At 32.3% G+C, this 8,976-nt stretch overlaps 1 pseudogene; it reads right to left on the bottom strand.

Moving 5' to 3' along the window:
* Window positions 1–977: 977 nt before the first annotated feature.
* LOC100814755 (probable LRR receptor-like serine/threonine-protein kinase At1g67720) lies at window positions 978–3,736 on the bottom strand (annotated as a pseudogene).
* Window positions 3,737–8,976: the final 5,240 nt, after the last annotated feature.

Raw genomic sequence — 8,976 nt, 5'->3', positions numbered from 1 at the left:
GAAGATTTCCTAATTCTGGGAGTTTGTTGACCGTATAATTTGTATCTGTATATTCTATACGAGGTGACAATTTTTTTCGATTTCTACCTATAAAAAAGTGTGCCCAATTTAAAAAATTTGCATTTCACATGTGATTGGACTTGAGCATCAAATTAGAAGACCAACATAAATATAAATCTTTCTGGTCTAGTCTGTTATAGCTTGTGCCCGCATCGGGTGATCGGTAATGGGTTAGATAGCTCGTTTTACCACTTCTATTTTTAAAGTGAAGGTGTTATTCCTCTTTTGTGTAATTTATGATTTTTGTTTCTTGTAGACAAGAGTGAAAATAGGCCGGACAACTTAGGTGCCTATTATCTGACATGTTTTTTAAAAAGGTTAAATTTAAACTTTTTAAAAAAAACATTAATTTGAAAGGGCAAATTTAAGACTTTTAAAAATAACCTTTAAAAGCCTATTTGGCCTTATAGGCATGCTTGTTTGTATATATGTATAATATTATATTTTATAAATTTATATTATATAAGATATGTATATAATTTATATTTATTATATTTAACTAATAATAGAGCAAATTATACTATATTATCAAATTACACAAAATATTCCTACTTTTTTATCCTTACACAACTTTCAATAGGAATATTTTGTGTAATTCAACCAAACATAAAGGATATTGGTGTAATTTGCTCAAATAATAATAATTTTTAACAAAAAAATACTTTAATTTGAAATTTTTTGGCGCAATATAATTTATTTTTATTACATATAATAATAATAATAATAATAATAATAATAATAATAATAATAATAATAAGTTTTTAATAAAAATGGAGTATTGTAATTCATCTCTCTACATTCACCAAATAAGATTGCATCCTGCCTTTTACTACACAAAAAATACTTGATCATGCCACTCTTCTGTTTTAACAATTTTTAACCCTTATTTATACCCTTCAGGATCTAGAAAATTTTGCTTATAAAGAGATATCGAGTGCCTTTTCTAGGCTATATAACACTTGCTCTATAGATGGCCTTTGCCGCTTGAGCCCTATGCAAGACAAAGCTAGCTTTAATACAATGTCAAATGTTTCAACAGAATACTCCCCTTTGAGTTTAGGATCAGCAAATTCTGAAATATCACCCCCTCTAACGACATTTCTGGAGGAATTGAGGAAGTGTTAGCTGGTGATCATGGACCACGTTTGTGAAGTATAAAGACTTTATTAAGGCTTCTTTATTCTTTTTAGAGAAAATCAATTTCCATACTGAACGCATGCTCTAGTGTAAAATGTATTATTGAGACTAACTTGTATACATATCTAATTTTGTTCTATAATTTAAGGTTTAATTACTCAATAGTATCTATAGTTACAAAAACTTTTACTTAGTTCCTATATTTAAAAACATCACATTTTAGTTACTTTATATATTATTTTTAATCTATTTCAGTTCTCAGAAAAACTAAAAGATATTAAAATGATATGTGTAGAGACTAAAAATGATTAAAAATTATATTGTAATGATTAAAAGATGTTTTTAAGTATGTGAAATAAAAGAGAATATTTTTGTTATAGAAACCAAATGAATAAACCATAATTTAAAATTAATTTTAAATCCAGTTTTAAAACAAACACACCTTTAGTGCACTTTTGAATTTTTATTAAGAAAGTCACTAATCAAGCACCCTTAAGCTCTTAGAATGTAATTTCTCACCATTTTACCCAGGGACATTGGTCTCTGGAAATCAATGTTTAGGACCCTTTGTCCTGATAGAAGTTGCAATAACACTATTCCAAAGCTGTAGACATCTCCTGAGGCTTTTACTTGGTGATTTGTCCTATATTCAGGATCAATATAACCAAATGTTCCTCTTACTTCAGAGCTCACGTAGGATTGACCAAGGTCCATAACCTGGACAACCCAAAATCTGAAAGCTTTGCTTGGAAGTTAGCATCAATTAGAAAGTTTGATGGCTGACAATACAACATGTATATAACAAGAGATTAATGAATGGAACTGAATAGTAGAAAGATAGTGGTGGAAAAACAAAGATAATATAGGTTTGTTTGCATAAACTTCTCCACAAGCACTTCAAGGATAACAAAATAAGAAGGAATAATGAAATAAATTTTGCTATAAGTTAAATTCAGCTTATCCACAAGTTATTTTGTAGAAACTCTTTCGTATTACTTTCTTTAAAAGATGGTTTTTAACATGCAAAACTAATTTAGTTTATGGAGAAACTTATTTTATTTTTTTTTATTTTCTTTTTCTAGAAGTGCTTATACATAAGTTTATCCAAAGGGTTATGTCTATACCTTTATATCACGGTGAACGATGCAGCCATTTGGGTAGGTGTGGAGAAACTCAAGACCTCTTGCACTATCAATGGCAATCTCTAGTCTTTGAATCCATGAAAGAACTTTACCATTGCCTGTTGTATTAATTTTGTGTTCAAGAACTTTTTACACTGAAGGAAGCTTTAGGATATTTTGAATGAATGAATAGAAGAGAGGGAAGAAAGATACCAAATAGCCACTCTGAGAGGTTTCCATTGTGGCATAGATCATACACTAGGAAGCATTCAGCTTCACTTTCACAATATCCCAGCAAAGCTACTGGGTTTTGATGTCTAACATGGGAAAGACTCTCACTTCTCTGACAAATGTCTCCATGTAACCTTCATTGGTGACATGCTTCACTGCAACAGATTGATTGTTGGAGAGTACACCTTTGTACACTTTTCCTGGAGTAACCCAAATAAAAAATAAAAACCATAATAGAATTTCAGTTTATAGGTTTCCCCTTTTGAATGTATTTCATGTTATCTCTTCAAATATTTTCATTCTGCAGCTTCACTCTGCTTCCTTAACTTCTTGGTATCATGGTTATATCATTTTCCTTATTACTTATCTTCTCATCAGATGAGTAACTAGAACATATGTACTTGAGTTGATATTAGCATTGGCACTAGCCTTAACTTTAACTTCTTGATTAACTGTAATATCCGAAAAATAAATTAATAGATTAGCTGAAGTTCATTAAAATTCTATAGATGTTGTTGTGAATATGAGGGACGTGAATACCGGAAAGATTTTCACCAATGGGTCATAAACAACCACACAAGTGAACTTACTCAGTTTTTTTATATTTATCCAACGTGAGACTTTACTTCACACTTGTACTTCAATTTATCCAAATTACAAAATCACTTAGATTATATTCAAGAATATTTTTTCTTGAATAAAAGTTGAAACTAACTAGCTCTAAGAAGTATAAGAGGTGAATTGAAAGGAGAAAGAATTCTTTCAACTTTTTTTGCTAATCAAAGTAAAAATGGAAATTAACTATAGTTTTAGATCTCACCTGAAGAATGGCTGTATTCCCTAAGGCATTTATAAACTTCCTGAATTGACTCCCTATCGTAAATTCTTGTGCTTGTTAGTGAGACAAGCACAGCAAACCTACAAAGATAATCACTGGCATTTGCTGATTCTGATTCCCTTGTAGAGTCTGATTTTGCAATGATATCCTCCCATGTTTTCAAACATTTAGTGCAAGTTTCATTTGGCCTACCATTTCTGCTTAAAGGCATGCAATCTTCATTCAATCTCCTAAAGTTGTCTCCAATTTTACTAATAACATCTGTGATGGTGTAATCAGAGCAACCACCAACTCCACTTGTTATCTTCTCTATACCATAACAAGTGAATTTTTTGTTAAAAGCTTCCATTGATGCTATACAGTTTTTTTGCTCCGAGGAATTCAAGAATATTTTTCCAGTTTGGTTGGCCTTCGGCCCCAAGTCATATAGGTAATCATCAAAATATGGTCCACAACAGCCATTGGTAAACCCTCCCCAATGGTACAATTCACAATTTGAATTAATCAAGGATGAAGAAAATTGAATATTAAGGACACAATTATAAACAGAAGTTTGAGAAGATGCGAGGTGAAGGTTGATGAACACAAAGAGAAGCAATACCAAGAGCTTTTCCCTTGAAATTTCATTACATTGGAACAAAAGAGACCCAACATGCTATTGGGCATATAGCTCATAATGGCTGTAGGTGGTTTTGACATAAATAATTAACGTGAACGTGTCATTGTATCAGCATTGTAGCACTTTTAGATTTCATTGTCACCAAGAGGAACATATACAAAAAATAAATAAGGATGGTGAATAATATAAGTATGACAAAGATGTGGCAAATCCAAATTTGAACATTATGCGTCATTTTAATACAAGAGCACACACATTAGAGTAGGTATGAGTGTGTAATTGTTCTTTAAGTCTTGAAATTTGTCTTGACTCTCGTGAGTCTTCATATTCAACTCACTTAAATTTTATTCCAACCAAAAAAAAAAAAGAGAATATGTATGAGGACCCTTTGGAATTATTTTAACTTCAGGGGCCTAAGCTTTAAGCAAATGGCTGAAAAGTGATTATTCCACAATTTCTCTCAATCTTCTTTTCCTCTTTTAGAAAAGAATAAATAAATAAAGTGCTTTCAATCCTGCCCCTTCAAATGAATGACCGTACCTTGGAATTGTATGCATGTAACATTTGACAAGGGCCGGTTGATTCGTGCATCTGAATCCAAATAAAATAAAATACTAATAGTTATGAATATCCTTTGCATAAACCTTTGTAGAATGAGTCTTAAGCATTAGACGACACGGGATACACACCCACGTTGAAGCATTAGAAGAAGCAGGGATGCCAAAATAGTCAACCCAACCCAATTACCTTTTAATTTAACTCCCTTAAAATATTGGTTGGATTAAATTGAACCTTCTACTTTAATTAATTATTTCAAATAAGTTTTATGCTTGAAAAATGCTGAAATCAAATATATCAAGAATTACCAACAACGTTCGAGTGATATTAAATTCGATTTCCTTAAGTAAAATCTCAAGTTTGAGTCATGTTCATGGAAAAAAATGTTATTGAAAAGGGAGAATTTCACTAAAGGTAATTAATCAAGTTCCTCACAGAGATTAGTCATCAACAAAGTCATTAAATATTTCATATAAATAACATGTTTATCAAAAAAATATTAAGAATTATGTTTCTTTGTATACGCGTAAAAATTTCAAGACTTTAATTAATTTGTCTATAGGTTTATTACAAATTTATAAGATAAATAACCATTTAGGTTCCTAAAAGTGCGAGACAATGACAAATTGATCCCCAAAAGATGAAAAATAAAAATGTCTCTAAATGTGTAAAAATTGTAACATATTAGTCTTATTGTTAGTTTTCATCTGTTATGTTTAACGTTAGTGCTTAATGTCATGGGAAAGAATGACACTTGGATTGTTGACTCGACATGATCAATTTGTTATCAAATTTTTTATAGACTAATTTGTTATTTTTGAAAATTATAGTAGGCCATTGATCATCACTATCAAAGGTGATTAACGGCGGCAATGTTTTGTTTTTTATTCTCTCCTTTTTTTTCCCTTTGCTCTTTCTTTCTTTCTTCTTCCTTTCCCCTATACTCTTACCACAACCATATCAACAACCTTCCCTCCAGCCCTATTGAAACCAAGTGGTTCTTCTTCATCTTTGTGACCTAATCCTTCAATGGCAGCAACTGAAACCCCCTCTCCTCTTGCCTCAACCAATATGTCACATTTTTTGCACATTCAAGGACTAAATTTGATTTTTTATCTTTCAAGGACTAGGTTTTTCATTGCAACACACTTTCAAATCAATGGGTCACTTACTGACCCGATTGACCTAGTATATGTATATAATATAGCTAACAAAATGTGATAAACTCATAGTCCATACTCAAAAATTAAATTTATTGTCATGACAAAATTATAAATATTATACAATCATTTATTTTTATAAATTATTTTTGTTGAGTATTATCATTAAATTACTAAGGAAACTCTTATTTTCCACAACTAAGAACAAAAGTTGTTGAATGGCCATAGGTAAGTTTGGTGATGAGGTATAAAACACATAAATATAAATTAGAATAATGATATGTTTACTCATTTTCGCTTCAATTAACAAACTAGTGTGATTAAGCTAAAGTAGGGGTGAGAAATGGCTAGGTACAATCGGATTCAGGACAAAAAGACCTAATCTGCTCAAAACCGACTACAAAAATTATTGATATGTAATCAACTATTTTAGCTTTTGGTTTCATCGGGTCTTGGATGGTTCGAGTAACAAGTGTTGCAAATGGGTTATGTCAGTTACTAAGATGAGAAAGAAGATGTGAAACTGATAAAGTATGCACTCAAAAGGAAGCTTTGACGATAAAGAAAGGAGAAGAGAATGAAAACCCATGATTTGTTGAATGAGAAGAAGAGAACGAGAACACACACTTTCATAGTTGGTTTTCATTGACCTGTTAAATGAAGAGGCACTAACAACACAACACCAACTGCATATGCACCTAATGAAATTTTCGTTGACGCTTTTTGCACTTGTCATTGTCTTTGGTGGTGGGAGAGAGATGGTCAATAGGAGCCACACTTCATTGTTAGTTTGGTGATGAAAAAAAGAAAAATGAACATGACCAAGTTTGAAAACTACGGATGAAAGTTTAAAATGTAAGTGTTTTATTATTATTTTAATACGTTAGTGTCTTGTGTTGTTTTAAACATGATGTGTCTTTCAACTGCTACCTTAAGGCCATCTCCAATAGGAGATCTCGGAGAGGAATCTTAAGCTGAAGATTTGTTCTTCCAAGATCCAGCTATTGGAGACCCTCTCAAGATCTCCATGTTGGAGGTTTGGTTCTTGCCAAAGAACCTTGAAGATTTGTACTTTAAAAAAACCATTTTTTAGTGTCTCTCTCATGTCTTAATTGTTACTCTTCTTGGAAAGAAAAAGAAGAAGAAAACCAAAAACAATAATATAAAAATACAATTTAAAAAAAAATAATTACAAAAGAGGGACGAAGGCCAGATCGACGATGGCCGATGAAGGTCATGGTGGCCAAATCTGCATCTCTAATGGTTGTAGCGAAGAGAGGGGTAGAGGAGGTAGAGGGGAGAAGAGAGGAACAAAGGAGGTGGGGGGAGGGAAAGAAGAAAATGGCGGAGGAGGTGAAGGTAAGGGGAAAGAAAAAAGAGAGAGGGTGGAGGAGGTTGTGGGGGAAAGGGGGGATGTAGCATTTTTCCTATTTTGTTTGCTCAATGTCGATGTTTGTATTTTTTTTTTATCAATTTATGTATTATCGTAAGTTTAAATTATATTGATAAATAGATATTTTAATTATTAATAAATTTTGTATTTTTGTTATAAATTTTTTGAAATTAAAAAATATATAATTAATTATTTTTCATTGTTTTAAAATAATTTATAAATAAATATTAGAAGGTGGATCCTTTGCGAGTCTACAAAAAATTATTTAAGATCTCAAAATGAGATCTACTAATGGATTAAAAAATGTAAGAGATCTTGAGAGGGACATGACAATGTGGGGTCCACCAAAAAGGTGGTTAAGATCTCAAATTGGGATTTATTGTTGGAAATGCCCTAAGAATAACTTTACTTTACGAAGGGGAGGAGCAATATGGAAAACTAGTTTGCAAATTAAAGTGACACATTACAATAAATATGAAGTCTAAATTTGCACTTATATTTTATAAATGTATTTGGTCGGGTTTGGGTACCAACAAAATACATTTGAAAAACCTGAACCTGGTTGCACTTACCCATGGATTGATCTAATCTTACAATTTACATATTTCTTCGATTTAAACATCTCGGATTTGATTGGTTGAACAGTTTTTGCTCACCCTTAAGTTGAAGTGTGAAGTCACATGTACGATCATGTGATGTGTCACTTTTTATGTTTTAATAAATAATAACAAACCAACTTTTAACATGAGGACAAAAAGCATTATTTGTCTTAGGTAGCATGCACAATGTGGACAACTTTTACTCGTGGTACACACACTCAGCATGACACCTTAGGTCTTGCACAACATGGAAAACGACTTTTGTAGTCAGCTTGGAACACGCACACATGTTCATCTGAAATCGGGTTCTGTCGGTTTTAACCGGTTTGATGACATTATACTTGGGTCACATGCATATTTGGTCCAAATATTGACTCGACTTGGTTATGAGTTTGACTCCCAGATCGAGCTTAGTTTTATAATTATGCTTTCAAGAACGAAAATGAGTATTTATTTAATTTATAATGATGAATTGATAACTACAAAATCTGACTTAATTTGATAGTCAATTTTGGCTAAGAATGATTACAATTTCTTCACTTTATTATTATTTTTAATAAAATAATGAAGAAATTAATATCTTTGCAACTTTTGATTAGCAAAAGTCAAAAGAAGAAGATTTCAAGTGCCTTAGAGGAAAATTGATGCAAAAACTAGAAGAAAAAGCCTTGAAGAAAAGTTGGAAGAATTTGACAGCTCGCTTAACATGCGAAATTGGCTCAACGCGCGTGCTCGCTTAGCGACCAGCTCTCACTTAGTGCGAATAAGGCCCAGAAGAAAGCCCAAGGTCATACTTAGCGTAAACACCGCACTAAGTGCGTGATTAAACCGTCATTCTCGCTAAGCTCAGGAGTGCACGCTCAGCGCGAAGTTAGTGTAAAAAGTAAGCTGCCTTAGGCCTATAAAAGGAGTAGGAAACAGAAAGGAAAAATACACCGAGTCTCAGAGCTCTCTACTGTCGAAATCCAAAGCCTAAGCACCTCTAATAGGGGAAACCCTCCTTCTTTAGTCTTTCCTCCCTTATTTTTCTTTAGTCATTCAACCCTTTCTTCCATCCACATTAGTCCCTGAAGTGTAAAACCTCTCATGGCTATGAGAGGTTAAACCCCCTTTGTTGGGAGCCTGACAGGCCAAACTCTTGTAATGTAACTCTTTTCCGTTATCTATTTAATGCAATCTTGTTTTTATTATTCTTCTTTGTGCTTCTCTATTTATTATGGTCTGATCATCCATATAATGTTTAGGGGTAATGTATTGAAA

The sequence above is a fragment of the Glycine max genome, chromosome 8 (genome assembly GCF_000004515.6).
Source record: "Glycine max cultivar Williams 82 chromosome 8, Glycine_max_v4.0, whole genome shotgun sequence".
NCBI classification, from domain to species: Eukaryota; Viridiplantae; Streptophyta; class Magnoliopsida; order Fabales; family Fabaceae; genus Glycine; species Glycine max.
Note: the sequence above shows the minus strand (reverse complement) of the source record. Positions and strands in the feature narration are given on the sequence as shown.